The following is a 17,414-nucleotide window of genomic DNA, read 5'->3' as shown; positions in this document are numbered from 1 at the left end:
TGTAGCTGAATAATAGGTACAGTAATTGTAACTAATTAACTGTTCCAATATAGTTACATTCCACAAATGTACCCCTTGGCAAAAAGGCAAAGTCAGACATAGATTCTTACATGCAGTATGGGAGGAAAAAAAATCAAGAGAAAATTCAGGGACAGTAGCAGCCAGAAGACATTTAATGAAACTTCCAATTCTGTTGAGACCCCTACAGGTTCTGATGCGACTGAAAAACCAGAACTCAGATATCCTGATCTATGAGAGCTGGCCACACACATTCAGGATGTTAAACAAAAATCCAAGGTCTCCCAAGCTGTTTACTCAAACCATTCTGGTAAATTACTCATTGCCTCTGCCTTCCAACTTCTCTTTCAAAAAAAACCTGAACAAAATAACTTTGTAAAGACACAGCATTGTCGCAGAAGTAATTTCTCTTCATCTCTGTTTTAAATCTGCTGCCCCTTATTCAAAACTATAACCTGTCACTCTAAATTGGCCAACATGGGGAAACATTCTTTCTATGTCTACTTTGTCAATCCCTTTTAGCATCATATACTTCTCTTGAATCTCCTCTCATTCTTCTAAACTCCAGAGAGTATAGGCCTCAATTGCTCAATCTCTCAGAACTAACTGTCTGTTCTGAAGAAGGGTCACTGGACCTGAAACATCCACTTTGGTTCCCCTCCACAGATGATACCAGGCCTACTGTGCTGTTCCAGAAATTTCTAATTTTGTTGCAGTCTCAATAATGTCTTGAACAGTTTCAGCAAAACTTCCCTACTTTTGTACTCTTTTCCAAAATTCTATTTGTCTTCCTTACTACCTGCTGTACCTCCATACTAATTTTCGGCATTCATCCATGAGGGCACCCAGATCCCACTGCACTGAAGTATTCTGAAGTTTTACTCTATTTAGATAATAAGTTGCCTTTCTATTCCTCTGACCAAAATGGATAACAGCACACTTATCTGTGATACATTTCATCTGCTATGTTTTGGCCCATTCACTGACCTACTAAGATCCATTCGTAAATTTCTCATTTTGTCATTTCAACTTACTTTTCCATCTATTTTAGAGTCATCAGCAAATTTGACTTTAGTACTTTCCATCCCCACATTCAAATCATTGTTATAGCTTGTAAATAGTTGGGGCCCGAGGACCAAACCCTACAGTACTTCACTAGTTATATCTTGCTAACCAGAAAAAGTCCCCTTTATCTTAATTTAAGAAATTCTCTGTTCTAATTTTCTTCCTCTCTCTTGTTTATTTTTCCTTTATTAAACCAACATTTATTTCCTTCCTAGATAATGGGAACTGCAGATGCTGGAGAATCCAAGATAATAAAATGTGAGGCTGGATGAACACAGCAGGCCAAGCAGCATCTCAGGAGCACAAAAACTGACGTTTCGGGCCTAGACCCTTCATCAGAGAGGGGGATGGGGAGAGGGAACTGGAATAAATAGGGAGAGAGGGGGAGGCGGGCTGAAGATGGAGAGTAAAGAAGATAGGTGGGGAGGTAGGGAGGGGATAGGTCAGTCCAGGGAAGACGGACAGGTCAAGGAGGTGGGATGAGGTTAGTAGGTAGCTGGGGGTGCGGCTTGGGGTGGGAGGAAGGGATGGGTGAGAGGAAGAACCGGTTAGGGAGGCAGAGACAGGTTAGACTGGTTTTGGGATGCAGTGGGTGGGGGGGAAGAGCAGGGCTGGTTGTGTGGTGCAGTGGGGGGAGGGGACGAACAGGGCTGGTTTAGGGATGCAGTAGGGGAAGGGGAGATTTTGAAACTGGTGAAGCCCACATTGATACCATATGGCTGCAGCACGAGAGGGCACGAGAAAGGCTTGGCAGGAAGGATTAGGAAGAACCCGAAGGCATTTTACTCATATGTGAGGAATAAGAAAATGATCAGGGAGAATGTAGGGCCGATCAGGGATAGCGTTAGGGACCTTGTGCGTGGAGTCTGAACAGTTAGGGGAAGCCCTAATGAGTTTTTTGCTTCAGTTTTCTCTAAGGAAAGGGACCTTGTTGTGAATGAGAACTTTGAGGAGCACGAAAACAGGCTTGAACAGATCAAGATGGAGGAAGTTGATGTGCTGGAAATTTTGGCAAACATTAAGATTGCTAAGTCCCCAGGGCCAGACCAGATTTATCCTAGGTTGCTCCGGGAAGCGATAAAGGAGGTTGCTAAGCCGCTGGCAAAGATGTTTGCTTCCTCACTCTCCACGGGAGTCATACCGGAAGATTGGAGGGAGGCAAATGCTGTTCCTCTTTTCAAGAATGGGAATAGGGAAATCCCTGGAAATTACAGACCAGTCAGTCTTACGTTTGTGGTCAGCAAGGTTTTGGAAAGAATTCTGAGGGATAGGATTTATGACTATTTGGAAAAGCATAGTGTGATTAAAGGGAGTCAGCATGGCTTTGTGAGGGGCAGGTCATGCCTTACAAATCTTATTGAGTTCTTTGAGGAAGTCACGAGACAAGTTGACGAGGGTCGAGCAGTGGATGTGGTGTACATGGACTTCAGAAAATGCATTTGATAAGGGTCCCCACAGCAGGGTCATTCATAAAGTCAGGAGGTATAGGATAGAGGGTGATTTGGCTGTGTGGATTCGGAATTGGTTGACTGACAGGAGGCAGAGAGTGGCTGTAGATGAAGTATTCTGCCTGGAGGTCAGTGCTGAGTGGTGTCTCACAGGGCTCTGTTCTTGGGCCTCTGCTCTTTGTAGTTTTTATAAATGACTTGGATGATGAGGTTGAGGGTTGGGTTAGTATGTTTGCTGATGACACAAAGGTTGGAGGTGCTGTTGATAGTATCGAGGGCTATTGCAGGCTTCAGCGAGACATTGGCAGAATGCAGAGCTCGGCTGAGAAATGGCAGATGGAGTTCAACCTGGATAAATGCGAGGTGATGCATTTTGGAAGGTTGAACTTAAATGCTGAATATCGGATTAAAGGCAGGATTCTCGGCAGTGTGGAGGAACAGCGGGATCTTGGTGTTCAAGTGCATAGCTCCCTCAAAGTTGCCACCCAGGTGGATAAGGTTGTTAAGAAAGCATATGGTGTTTTGGCTTTCATTAACAGGGGGATCGAGTTTAAGAGCCGCGATGTTTTGCTGCAGCTCTGCAAAACCCTGGTGAGACCACACTTGGAATATTGTGTCCAGTTCCGGTAGCCCTATTATAGGAAAGATGTGGAGGCTTTGGAGAGTGTGCAAAGGAGGTTTACCAGGATGCTGCCTGGACTGGAGGGCTTGTCTTATGGGGAGAGGTTGACTGATCTCGGACTTTTCTGTCTGGAGAGAAGGAGGAAGAGAGGTGACCTGATCAAGGTGTACAAGGTAATGAGAGGCATGGATAGAGTCGATAGCCAGAGACTTTTCCCCAGGGCAGGATTGACTGCCACGAGGGGTCATAGTTTTAAGGTGCTAGGAGGAAGGTATAGAGGAGACGTCAGAGGGAGGTTCTTCACCCAGAGAGTTGTGAGCGCATGGAATAGTTTGCCAGTGGTAGTCGTGGAAGCAGAGTCATTAGTGACATTTAAGTGACTGCTGGACATGCACATGGACAGCAGTGAATTGAGGGGAATGTAGGTTAGGTTATTTTATTTTTGGATTAGGATTATTCCACAGCACAACATCGTGGGCCTAAGGGCCTGTACTGTGCAGTACTTTTCTATGTTCTATGTTCTGAATGGATGGGGCCTGGTGAGAACCTGCAAGCATCCCTGTTACTCAGCTGCTATCTTGCACTGGTCTTGCACTTATGATGGTAATTTACTGGAAATGTGCACATACTCAAATACAAGATCGAAACCAAGCCACTAATTCTTCATACCTTGACTCTGTTTTCTCCCTCCTGGTCCAGGAACTCCCCACCTGTATCTGGGACAGCACCCACGCCGTCCACCTCCTCCAGGCTTCCAATTCCCTCGACCCAATAATTAATCTTCACTATGGACATACAATCCCTGTACACTTGCATTCCCCATGCAGATGGCCTAAAAGCCCTCTGCTACATCCTCTCCCACAGTCTCAACCAGTCCCCCTCCATCGATACCCTCATCCACTTAACCAAACTCGTTCTTAACCTGAGCAATTTCTTCTACAACTCCTCTCACTTCCTGCAGACTACAGGGGTGGCCATGGGAACCCGCATGGGCCCAAGCTATGCCTGCCTCTTTCCTAGGCCCTACCTCTTCCTCTGCTACATTGATGACTGTGTTGGTACTGCCTCATGCTCCCACAAGGAGCTTGAACAGTTCATCAACTTTACTAACACCTTTCACACCAACCTCAAGTTCACCTGGGCCATCTCTGATACCTCTCCCTCCTTCCTGGACGTCTGTCTCCATCCCTGGTGACCACCTTGAAAACAAAATCTATTTCAAGCCCACTGACCCCCACAGCCACCTAGACTACACTTCCTCTTAACCACCTTGCTGCAAGAATGCATTCCCCTACTCCCGATTCCTCTGCCTCCACCGCACCTGCTCCCAAGATGCGGAGTTCCACGCCTGAACATTCCAGATGTTCTCTTACTTCAAGGACTGCAACTTCCCCCTGTTGTTGGTTGAAAGTGCTCTTGACTGCATCTCTTGTGTTTCCCACACCCCAGCCCTCACATTCCCTCCCGCAAAAATACAAAGACGGAGTCCCCTTTGTCCTCACATATCATCCCACCAACCTCCGGATTCAACATATCATTCTCTGCCACTTCCCCCACCTGCAGTCTCACCCCACAACCAAGATATATTCCGCCCCCCCCCCCCCACCCCATCTGCCTTTCGTAGGGATTGATCTCACCGTGACTTCCTTGTCTGCTCCACATTCCCCACTCGTGCCACCACCGGCACTTTTTCCCGGTTAACCACAGTACGTGCTATACCTGCCCCTACACCATCCCCCCCACCGCCATCCGAGGCACCAAACCTATTCCATCAGACAGAGGTTCGCCTGCACATTCACTAATGTGGTCTATTGTACTCGCTAATCCAGATGTGGTATCCTCTACATCGGTGAGACCAAGTAGAGGCTTGGAGACATCTTTGTAGAGCACTTATGCTCTGTTCATGACAAACAACACCTTCCAGTCCAAACCATTTCAACTCCCCCTCCCACTCCCTGGGTGACATGTCCATCCTGTGACTCCTCCAGCATCACAATGACACCACCAGGAAACTGGAGGAGCAGCACTTCATATTCCACCTTGGGAGCTCACAGACCAATAGTCTCAATGAGGACTTTACCAGTTTCAAAACCACCCCACCCCTGGCCTCATCCCATGACCAACCCTCCCACTCATCCCGCCTCCATGACCTGACACAACCTGTCCATCTTCTCTCCCACCTATCTGCTCCTCCCACCTCACTGATCAATCCCCATCACTGCCTACCTGCACGCACCTAACACCATCCCACCTACTTTCTCCAGCCCCACCGCTCCTTTCCCTATTTATTTCAGAGCTCCCTTCCTCCTCCCCAATTCTGAAGAAGGTGTCTCGACCCGAAGCATCATCTTTTCTGCTCCTCTGATGCTGCCTGGCCTGCTGTGTTCCTCCAGCTCCACACTGTGTTATCTCTGACTCCAGCAGCAGCTGTTCTTGCTATCTCTGAACCAATTCTCGATGTGTTTTTACCTGATTAAGATAAACCCATTTTAAACGCAGTTTTAGAACTTGGAGGTACTTTAGCTCAGAAAAATGCTGAAAGATATGACAGGCTGTCTCGAGCTTGCCACAGCTGATGCCATTTGAGACATTGGCTGAACAGTGTTGTCCATTTGAAATGTATATCATGCCAAAAATGTGTCGACAACTTTACTGTTATAGCTATGTGTTTTAGGACAAAATGCCTTTAACATTTTAACGAAGATCGGTAGCTCAATTTGCGTTTGGAGTTGTTGGTTGGTCTCCCCGAGCTGACTGGTTTTCATACAAACGTTTCGCCTCTGTTCCAGGTGACACAGTCAGTGTTGTGTAGGCTCTGTTGAAGCGCTGTTCTGCCCTGCTCTGAATTTATACAGTCCAGTGTGTCATGGTGGGCAGTCTTGTATCAGAGATAATGGGAACTGCAGATGCTGGAGAATCCAAGATAATAAAGCGTGAAGCTGGATGAACACAGCAGGCCAAGTAGCATCTCAGGAGCACAAAAGCTGACGTTTCGGGCCTCGACCCTTCATCAGAGAGGGGTTGGGGGTGACAGTTCTGGAATAAATAGGGAGAGAGGGGGAGGCGGACCAAAGATGGAGAGAAAAGAAGATAGGTGGAGAGGAGAGTATAGGTGGGGAGGTAGGGAGGGGATAGGTCAGTCCAGGGAAGACGGACAGGTCAAGGAGGTGGGATGGGGTTAGTAGGTAGGAAATGGAGGTGAGGCTTGGGGTGGGAGGATGGGATGGGTGAGAGGAAGAACAGGTTAGGGAGGCAGAGACAGGCTGGGCTGGTTTTGGGATGCAGTGGGGGGAGGGGACGAACTGGGCTGGTGGTTTTGCACTATAGTGGTATTTTGATGGGGTCTATTTCACACGTTCGTTAACTGCATCGGTTGTTGAAAACCAGGCACCCAGCTTCATCTGCCGATGCCTGGCAAATAAACAACACCAACAAGACACTATATGATCCATCACACTGGCCATCCTACCCAATGTTAGAAACACATCAGAACTGACCACAAGATTCCTACAACCTCTTGGCATAAAGATAGCACACAAACCAACAGCCACACTTCACCAGTTACTCTCAAAGATGAAAGACTCCATAACCACAAAAAGCATGACAAATGTGAGATATAAAATACCACGCAACCACTGCGAGAAACACTGCATAGGACTGACAGGTAGGAAACTCGCCACCAGGATACATGAACACCAACTCTCAGCAAAACGGCATGACCAACTCCCCCTCATTTCATCATAGAAGGGCATCAGCTTAACTGGGACAAAGTTACAGACTAAGACAAGCAAGACAAAGACAAACATGAGAATTCCTGCACAATTCAGAGTGGGACAGAACAACAGCACTTCTACGGAGGCTACACAGCAGTGGCAATGTCACCAAGAAGGGAGACAAAATGTTTGCATGAAAACGAGTCAGCTCAGCGAACCGACCATCGACTACAATGTACCTTCAAGATGCTAGCACACCGCAGACGTCCCATTTAACAAATCTACAACCATTCAGTAACCAAGGGAGTAAAATAATCAAATGATCAAAAATCACACACAAACTCTGCTGTCAATCCAAACATTTTACCAATAAACAGGCAGAAAGGTTAAAATAAACATGCATATACCATGCAAGCATAAATATTGTGATCACAGGCTAACAGTGCTGCTCTTTTATTCAGTTCTTTTCAAATTTAATGATTGAAAGCTTAGTTTGCCATATCTGAATACTTAATTATATATCGAGGAGGTATCCAACAACAATTCAGTCTGGCTTTGTGCTCGCTGATGAAAAGTGGCAATTAAGTCAAGTATGTACTTTTTCTCTATGGCGCTGAATCAAAATGTTCCAGCCAGACAGCCATCCCTAAAAACATGCACTTATTAAGCAACATGTCTCAGTTCTCAACAGAGGCTGCATATAGGGTGGGTTAAAAGAATCAGTGTCTTAATTGGTCTCAGAAATATTGGCTCAACAGAGGCATCAACTTGTGAAAGTGAAAATGTCAACAGCAGTTCCCACATAACTCTAATACTTGCACCTTTCTAACATTCTTTCCTGACAACCATCTCCTTTAATGTGATCCAGACACTTACCAGAAAATGCATGTTGACCCTAGGAGTGCTTAAAGCAAGAATGCCTAGCTCACTGAAGTAAGATAGGTTACAGATCTGCCTTCGGTCCTGTTAGGTTTCATTGCATCAGGATAGCTTTATGAACAGATTTGCCTCTGTTGTTTTAGTGGCATTTTTAATTTAGTTCAAACTCTTTACAAAAGAACAAATCTGATTAATGACTGTTAAAAATAACAGTCACTATGTCCTTCTTGCACCTGCAGAAGATCAAACTCGTTGCTGTATTTTCATATTTTAAATTGTCTTGCACTAAGCAATAAACCAGTTTATTATCTTCTCTATGATATACTTCTTCAACTGACAGCTGTCTGAACTTCAAAGGTTTGAAATATTTTCGCCAGTAGCCTCTTTAAATATATTGGCACACAGTCTAATGATCATTGCACTGAATGTGCAGACTTCATCTGTTCAGGACATTTTGAACAACATTTGTAACAAGATGTTAGCCTTCTCTTAGCCTGGAAGCCCGATAGCATTTTACGAGCAGAGCTCCTTCTGCGAGTCAACAATGTCATGAAGCCAGTAGAACATGAGAAAAATGTTTTAATAGAGACAGTATTACAAACAGATCCACATTAATCTAATCAGCAATAATGAACTCAGATGTAAGTGTTTTTGCAAATTTTATTTAAAAATCATACATTTAGTACTTACTGCTCTCTGTTTCCAAAAGTCATGTGCATCATATTTCTTTAGTGGTGTTAGTTATTGCCCAAGTGGCCAGGATAGGTGAAGAACCCAATGTCTTACTCAAAGTGTTCTTAAATTGTTCCAATTCCAATTTATTTGTGAAGTATCCAAATGACTCTTCATGTATTTTCACTAATTAACTGATGAAGTCATAGACAAAGGAACAAAACCTTCCTGTGCCATCAAATTGCAATTACAAACTGGAAAACACAACATAATTGTAAACACCATTGCAATATATTTCATTCTTGTTTAATACAAGGCTAAACATCTGACATTTGTAGCAAATTTCCACTGGAATGAACAAATCATTTCTACATTGTAGAATATATTTAAGTACAGAATTGAACTTAATGCAACATTACCTATTGTAACTGAAAGCAGGAGTATTTCAGTCCCAAAAATCTCTGGTGAAATCAATTGGACGGCTCCAAAAAATGACACATCAGATTATTGGTTTAAATGCCAAGTTTATTTTGCAATTTAGAAAATCTTTTCAACTAAAGTCCAGTGAGTTTTCAGCGGTGTCATTTTGGGGACGAGCTGGTATCAGCTACAATGGGATATAGTGCTTAAAATGTCATTGTGTGATGAAAGTTATGGAACTGGATTTATGATCATTTATTCATTAATTCCAACACAAACAGGACTGCTTACCTCTTTTGTCAACTTTTATTCTGTAAGACGTTGCATACCTAGATTCAATATGGATTAAACATGAGTACATAGAAGAATAAACTGAGAAAGATCTAAAATGATACTGAGCAAGATAAAATGGTCTTGATTTTATTGGTCAGTAAAGTAACACTTGTTACTCTTTACTCTTCCAGTCATGTTTTTAATCAGCTACTGATCAGCAGCTAGTAGTTATTAGCTGTCTAAAATAATGCAATATTCTCCATGAGGGATCTGGGATTGGTGCCACAGCCAATTTTCTCACCCAATCAATGCTTTACCTTGAATGTAATGGGTTTCAATATCAGCTAGCAATCTCTTATGAAGGACTTTAAAAGATGCCTACTGGTAGGCATTATAAACAAAAGTCTTATTTTGACTGCTACTTCAGTCACCTCTTTTAAAAATTCAGTCAGATTTGTCAGGCTTGTTAGCCTTTACAAATTCATGCAGGGTCAACTGAAAATCTTACTGGTGTTTGGTCATCCTATCCTTAATTACGAATTCTAGTGAATTCCTAATTTTGGTCTGTCATGTTTCATAAATTGCGGAGTGAAATCTGCAATTTTCCAGTCTAACAGAATGGCTTCTAAATTGTGATAAACTTGGTTTATAGTTTATAGTTAAGGTCGCTGCAATGCTCTCACAGTTTTTAAAATGCCTGTAATTGAAACTATCTGGCCTGGGAATTTGACACTCATTATTGGCATTATATTCACTATTACTGCATCCTTACTTATGTTAATTTTGTTGTTAAAATCCCCCTCATTCCTTTAAAGTCCATGAATGTAGTCCTAACCGATCCAATCTGTTTTCATATAGAATTGAATCCCTACAGTGTGGAAACAAGCCATTTGGCCTTATGAGTCCACCCTGACCCTCTGAAGAGCATCCCACCAAGATCCACCCGTTATCCGATCCCTGCATTCCCCACCCTGGACACTACAGGTAATTTAGCATGGCCAATCCATCTAACCTGCACATCTTTGGACTGCGGGAGGAAACCTGAGGATCTGGAGGCAATCCATGCAGACGGGGGGTGGGGGGGGGGGGGGGAGCGGAATGTACAAACTCTTCGCAGACAGGTTGTCTGAGGCTGAAATTGAACCCAGATCCCTGGTGCTGTGAGGTAGCAGTGTCAACCACTGAGCCACTGTGCCGCCTTTCCATCCTAGGAATTAGTACAGTATGTTTTTGTTGCACTTTTTCCATGATTAGAAATATCCTTCCTCAGTCAAGCAGACCATACCTGTACACAATACACTAGGTGTGGCCTCACCAAGGCCTGTACAATTAAAGCAAGACATCCCTGTTCCTCTTGCTATGAAGGCCCACATGCCCTTTTCACCACCTCTTGCATTGACATGCTTACATATATAAAGATACCCAGGTCTTGGTGCAGTTTCCTCTTTCCCATTGTATTACCATTCAGATGATAATTTATTTTGAGATAACAAGGTGTAGAGCTGAATGAGCACAGCATCAGAGGAGCAGGAGAGCTGACGTTTCGGGCCTAGACCCTTCTTAAGAAAAGGGGCTTGGGGAAGGGAGTTCTAAATAAATAGGGACAGGGGGGAGGCGGATAGACGACAGATAGAGGAGAAGATAGGCGGAGAGGAGACAGACCAGTCAAAGAGGTGGGGATGGAGCCAGTAATGGTGAGTGTAGGTGGGGAGGTAGGGAGGAGATAGGTCAGTCCAGGGAGGACGGACAGGTCAAGAGGGCGGGACGAGGTTAATAGGTTGGAGATGGGGGTGGGGCTTGAGGTGGGAGGAGGGGGTAAGTGGGAGGAAGGACAGGTTAGGGAGGCAGGCAAGTTGGGCTGGTTTTGAGATGCGGTAGGGGAAGGGGAGATTTTGAAGCTTGTGAAGTCCACATTGATACCATTGGGCTGCAGGGTTCCCAAGCGAAATATGAGTTGCTGTTCCTGAAACCTTTGAGTGGCATCGTTGTGGCACTGCAGGAGGCCCAGGACGGGCATGTTGTCTGCAAAATGGGAGGGGGAGTTAAAATGGTTTGTGACTGGGAGGTGCAGTTGTTTAGAGCGAACCAAGTGTAGGTGTTCCGCAAAGTGGTCCGCAAACCTCTGCTTGGTTTCCCCGATGTAGAGAAGGCCACAATGGGAACAACGGATACAGTATACCACATTAGCAGATGTGCAGGTGAACATCTGCTTGATGTGGAAAGTCTTCTTGGAGACTGGGATGGGGGTGAGGTGGGAAATGTAGTGGCAGGTGTAGCACTTCCTGCGGTTGCTGGGGAAAGTGCCAGGTGTGGTGGGGCTGGAGGAGAGTGTGGAGCAGACAAGGGAGTCACGTAGAGAGTGGTCCCTCCGGAAAGCAGATAAGGGTGAGGAGAAAAGGGTGGAGGGGTCGGATTGTAGATGGCGAAAGTGTCGGAGGATGATCGTTGGATCCAAAGGTTGGTGGGGTGGTATGTGAGGACTAGAGGGATTCGGTTTTGGTTTTTATAGCGGGGAGTGGGTGTGAGGGATGAGTTGTGGGAAATGCAGGAGACACGGTCGAGGGCATTCTCAATTACTGATGGGGGGAGTTTGTGGTCCTTGGAAAATGAGGATATCTGGGATGTATGGGAGTGGAATGCCTCACGAGGAAGAGTTGTGGTTTAGGGCCAGTGCAAATATGGAAGAGGGATTGTTCCATCTAGCCTACAAAGAGGCAGGCATAGCTTGGGCCCACCTAAACCCCCCTCTTCCTCCGTTATATTGATGACTGTATCGGCACTGCCTCATGTGCCCAGGAGGAGCTCAAACAGTTCATCCACTTCACCAACGCCTTCCAATCCAACCTTAAGTTCACCTGGACCATATCTAATACCTCTCTCTTCTTCCTGGACCTCTCCATCTCCATCTTCATCTCCGGCAACCACCTAGAAACCGATATCCATTTCAAGCCAACCGAATCCCACAGCTACCGAAAATACATCTCCTCCCACCCACCTTCCTGCAAAAATGCCACCCCCGATTCCCAAATACTTCGCCTCCACCGCATCAGCTCCCATAATGAGGCATTCCACTCCTGTACATCTCAGATGCCCTCGTTTTTCAGGACCACAACCTCCCCCCGGCAGTGATTGAGAATGCCCTCGACCGTGTCTCCCACATTTCCCGCAACTCATCCTTCACACCTCGTCCCCGCAATAAAACCCAAAACAGAATCCACTTCATCCTCATGTACCACTTCACCAACCTTTGGATCCAACGCATCTTCCTCCGACACTTCTGCCATCTGCAATCCAACCCCACTACCAAAGACATTTCCCTCCTCGCCCTGCTTTCCAGAGGGACCACTCTCTCAGTAAATCCTTTGTCCGCTCCACAGTCCCCTCCAGCCCCACCACACCCAGCACTTTTCCCTGCAACTGCAGGAAGTGCTACAGCTGCCCCTCACCTCCCCCCTCACCCCCATCCCAGGCCCCAAGAAGACGTTCCACATCAAGCAGATGTTCGCCTGCACATCTGCTAATGTGGTATACTGCATCCGCTGTTCCCATTGTGGCCTCCTCTACATTGGGGAAACCAAGCAGAGGTTTGCAGACTGCTTTGCAGAACACCCACACTCGGTTCGCACTAAACAACTGCACCTCTCAGTCATGAACCATTTCAACTGCCCCTCCCATTCCTCAGAGACACGTCCGTCCTAGGCCTCCTGCAGTGCCACAACGATGCCACCCGAAAGTTGCAAGAACAGCAACTCATATTCCGCTTGGGAACCCTGCAGCCCAATGGTATCAATGTGGACTTCACAATCTTCAAAATCTCCCCTCCCCCCACTGCATCTCAGAACCAGCCCAGCTCGGCCCAACTCCCTAACCTGTCCTTTCTCCCACCTATCCCCTCTTCCCACCCCAAGCTCCACCTCAAGCCCCACCCCCATCTCCTACCTACTAACCTCATCCCAATCCCCTTGACCTGTCCATCCTCCCTGAACTGACCTATCCCCTGCCTACCTCCCCACCTACACTCACTTCTACCGGCTCCATCTCTGCCTCTTTGACCGGTCTGTCTCCTCTCCACCTATCTTCTCCTCTATCCATCTTCTATCCACCTCCCCCCATCCCTATTTATTTCAGAACTCCCTTCCCCAACTCCTTTATCTGAAGAATGGTTTCGGTCCGAAACGTCAGCTCTCCTGCTCCTCTGATGCTGCTTGGCCTGCTGTGTTCATCCAGCTCTACACCTTGTTATTTCAGATTCTCCAGTATGTGCATTTCCAACTATCTGTAATAATTTATTTTCCTGTTTTTGCTACAAAATTCGATCCCTCACATTTGTCCATTTATACTTCATCTGCAATTTACCGACTCACTCAACTTGTCCAAGTCATGTTGAAGCGCCCCTGCATCCTACTCACCCATCCAGTCTTGTGCCATTGGCAAACTTAGTGATATTACATTTGGTTCTGTCGTCTGGGACTTGCCAATTCCTGGAGATCCTACATTCCAGGAAAAGCTTGTCATCAACATGTCAATTGTGGGCCTTCTTAGAAAGAGGTGATGCAAGACTCCCAGTAGCCCTCCATTTGATGGAGATTGCTATCATAAACCCCTCAAGATTCTGCCCACTCAGTGTGAGGCCTGGCAGATGCCTGGGGGCTGTCTGCCCTGGGCTGGCCTTATAGGAGCTTGCAAGACCTTCTGAATGACCACCAGCAACTAAGGCGGCAGTTGCTGCCCATCCTTTCCCTGGTAGCTGTAATTATTGCCCATTTTCAAGACACAAGCACCTCCACAGAAGGTAATTGAAGATTTGACCTTGCAAACCTAATCCTACAGCGCCTACATCTGCTGTTGGACCGCTGATATCCAAGGCTAGAAGAGCCATATAATCATAGGGCATGGAACCAGACACTATAGTCCAACTAAGGCATGCTGTCCATGTTCCCAAACTAAATTAGAACCACTTACTTGCCTCAGGGACCTACTGACCATCGTTAATAGACAGCGAACCTGGAGGCTGCTTCTTAACAGGTATTCCTTGGGAAGATCTCCCAGGAGGGCTAAATGACAGCCAAGCAAGTGGCTGAGACCCTAAAATGCTTTCAGCTCATGCTAATATCCTAACAGCACCAGATTTCATTGTCCACCCTGTCTCATTTGGCTTTCTAAGCAGGAATCAAGAGGACCTAAGCCAGCCTCCAAGATGATCCAATTTAGAATAAATGCATGCTTGAAATTGAATCTCCTTTTGCACGAAACCGTTAAAGAACTTATTTGCAACATATCCAATTTGTGTCATTTCTCACTGATGAAGTTGTATCTTGTTCTGCAAACAAAGGGATGGTTTTGAGATGCTGGAAATTTTAGATGTCACTCTGCTTCCATGATCAAGAGTCAGTGTGCATTATGTAGCTCAGCAGTTACACAAGGATCAAAACTCTTCACGATTTCATTGTAACAGAGCTTTCAGTTTGGAATTGCTGCCAGACCACAGTACAACCATACATGATACGCTGTCACAGGCTGTTTCTACTCAGCAGGACTGAACATCATAAACTTTGAAGAGGGTAGCTGTAAATGAGTTACAAGTTGCAGGAAAACACTTTCTTCTAATTGTACCTTCAAGCAGCTACTTCACATCGAAAGCTTTTCTTCGGTTTTTCCTTAACAGTTTTCTTCAGAAACGCATCTTCTTCCTGATCAAGGTCTAGGATCTCAGGGTCACGTAGACAGCAATGATCACACCTGCTAACCTCTGCCAAGTTATCTGTTCATCTTTTATATCTGATGGTTGTCCTTTGGCCCTAGATAAGGAAGCACCCATTTCTTGCACTTTCTATGTGAGCATTTCCAAAGCCACATTATCAGAGAAGTCACTTTGTGGGTGAGATAGCTTAATATTAAACATATTTTCAGTGCAACCTGCTGTCCTGTTTTCAAATATAATTATTTCTATACCTGAAAGCATGTCTGAATATGCTTGAAGTGGAAAGAGCACCCTAGGGTGGGCCCAGGAAAGCTGTGAGTAAAAGATGCACTGCAAGCAGTGGAAAGAAGTGAAGGAGGTTGAACAAGAAAAGCTACTAGTTACATGTACAAAATGATGAAGCAGTCATAACACTGATACATCCTGGTATCTCCTGCCAGGCCATGAGCACCATGAACTGCTTTCTGAATGATATTTACAAGCTCATTATGCAACAATGTTCTCACTTGGCCAATGGCAGCAGATATTTTACCATGAGATCCTGGGAAATTCAGGCCTCTATACTCCAGCTTTTACGTGTCTAAGCTCATTGTATTGGAGGGAGCAAAAGTGGTGAACAGATTCACCAGCTCCAAGTAAGTCTACTCTTGCTGCTACATTATTTATCTTCTTATCAGATAATGGAGCTAATAATAGTTTATAAAGTCACCAAATTTCTTCAAAAGTTCAACAGCTCCATCAGCCAATACACTGTGGCAATAGCAGTTCATATGAATTACACCTGACTTTCTGAAAAGAGAGACAGATTACAGAAGATTTTCATCTCTCAGATAGCAGGACAAGCTCAAAAATACTAAATTCCAAATGATCACAGTATATTAAAGGATGCTGATTGATTGACAGATCTGCTCTGATTGGCTAAGACATTGATATGGAGAAAACAAAGAATTTCAAGTAATTCCATGAGACAATAAACTGGAGAGCACAAGCAGGCCATTCAGCCCATCGAGTCTGCCATCCAATGAGATAATGGCTGATCTGATAATTCTCAATTAACTTAAATAAGTTCAAGACCTATAAATGTTCTTTTTGTTTACAGAGAATGAACCCTGTTTATTAATGCATGCCATTTTAGGAAAGCATAAATAAATCTTATTGCAAGCTTGAGAGTTTGCCTTAAATTATTGTTGGTGTCACTTTCAGTATGCTCAGAGTTATTCAACAAGAGTTGCCCAAATACCGAAACACATTTATCAATGCATTTCTGTTTGCCAGTGCATGTAGGCTGAATATGTCTGTACTCTGCCTGTAATGACAAGTCAGAGAAAATGCTGTTTGATTCAATCAGACAATTGTTGGGACATATCACCTGTATACCAGGCATTGCACTGGCACTGAAGTTCATACACGTCATTGCTCAACTGAGTATAGGCAGAGTGTCTTTTTGAACTGATGGCAGTACCCTATTGGTGGAAAATGCCACTCAGGTCACTGCTGCAAAGTAGCAATGTGAAATAACTTGCTCAACCTATTGTTCAAATTTTTGGTATTTGTACAAGGCATTTCTTTTCTGCAGTGTGTAATTGTTATGACGATTTGAATTTGGCAATCATGTATTTGCCTTGGTAAGTGCAAGATGAAAAGTTCTGGCAATATGCTTTTAGCAATATTTAACTACAGTACTACCAAGAAACTGTTTTTGACATGACTTCATAATTAAGAATATTAGGGATTAACCAACAAGAGCTGCTACTCTTGAAAATTGTCCAAAATTCACATTAATTTTCCCACACAAGGTTTCCTGAATCTATCTACCATAGGCCCTTAAAGAACATGAATACCAATAATTACAGCATTCACAGCAACTGCAAATCGTTAACCCCAACTGCAACCAATCTTTATTTACATAGCACCTTTAAAATAATGTAATCACCTAAAGCATTTCACAGTTGAGTACAAAACAAAATTTGACAATGAGCCCCCAAAGGCAACCAACAGATGACCAAATGGGTCTGTCAAAGGATTATGTTTTAAGGAATGCCTTAGAGGAGGAAAATGAGATTGTGATATGAAGAGTTACAGAGACAGTGTTTCAGAGTTTAAATCCCAGATTTATAATGGCATGACTATCAATAATGCTCCTGAAGAAAATCGGGAATGTGCCGGAAATAGATGAGTGCTGAATTCACAGACGGCTGTGGGACTTGAAAAAATTACAAAAACAGGGAGGAGCAAAAACATGGAAGTGATTGAAAACAAGGATAAATGTTATCTGGAGATATTGCTTGGCTGGAGTTCAATGCAGGCCATGTTGCCTAGGGATCGAGGCTTCGAATGTTGCTGAAAGATTGAAAGATTCCAATGATAAATCCTTGGGTGATATTAAAGGGAGTGATGCAGACTAAGAAGAGAACTGTTATAGCTGATAGAGCCATAGAGTATTATGGCATGGAAAGAAGTCCTTTAGCCCATTGTGCCAATCATGAAGCATTTGTCTATTCTAATCCCCTTTCCCAACACTAGGTCCATTGCCTTGAATGCGATGGTGTTTCAACTGTTTATTTGATTCTTATCAAATGATGTAATGGTTCCTGCATCCACCA

The 17,414-nt window shown here is 44.6% G+C and overlaps 1 long non-coding RNA gene across 3 annotated transcripts in view; it reads right to left on the bottom strand.

The window, feature by feature from the left end:
- LOC125451786 (uncharacterized) overlaps window positions 1-17,414 on the bottom strand; it is a 91,255-nt gene that overhangs the window by 21,391 nt on the left and 52,450 nt on the right. The gene's annotated exons all lie outside the window — the stretch shown is intronic.

The sequence above is a fragment of the Stegostoma tigrinum genome, chromosome 5 (genome assembly GCF_030684315.1).
Source record: "Stegostoma tigrinum isolate sSteTig4 chromosome 5, sSteTig4.hap1, whole genome shotgun sequence".
Taxonomy (NCBI): Eukaryota; Metazoa; Chordata; class Chondrichthyes; order Orectolobiformes; family Stegostomatidae; genus Stegostoma; species Stegostoma tigrinum.
Note: the sequence above shows the minus strand (reverse complement) of the source record. Positions and strands in the feature narration are given on the sequence as shown.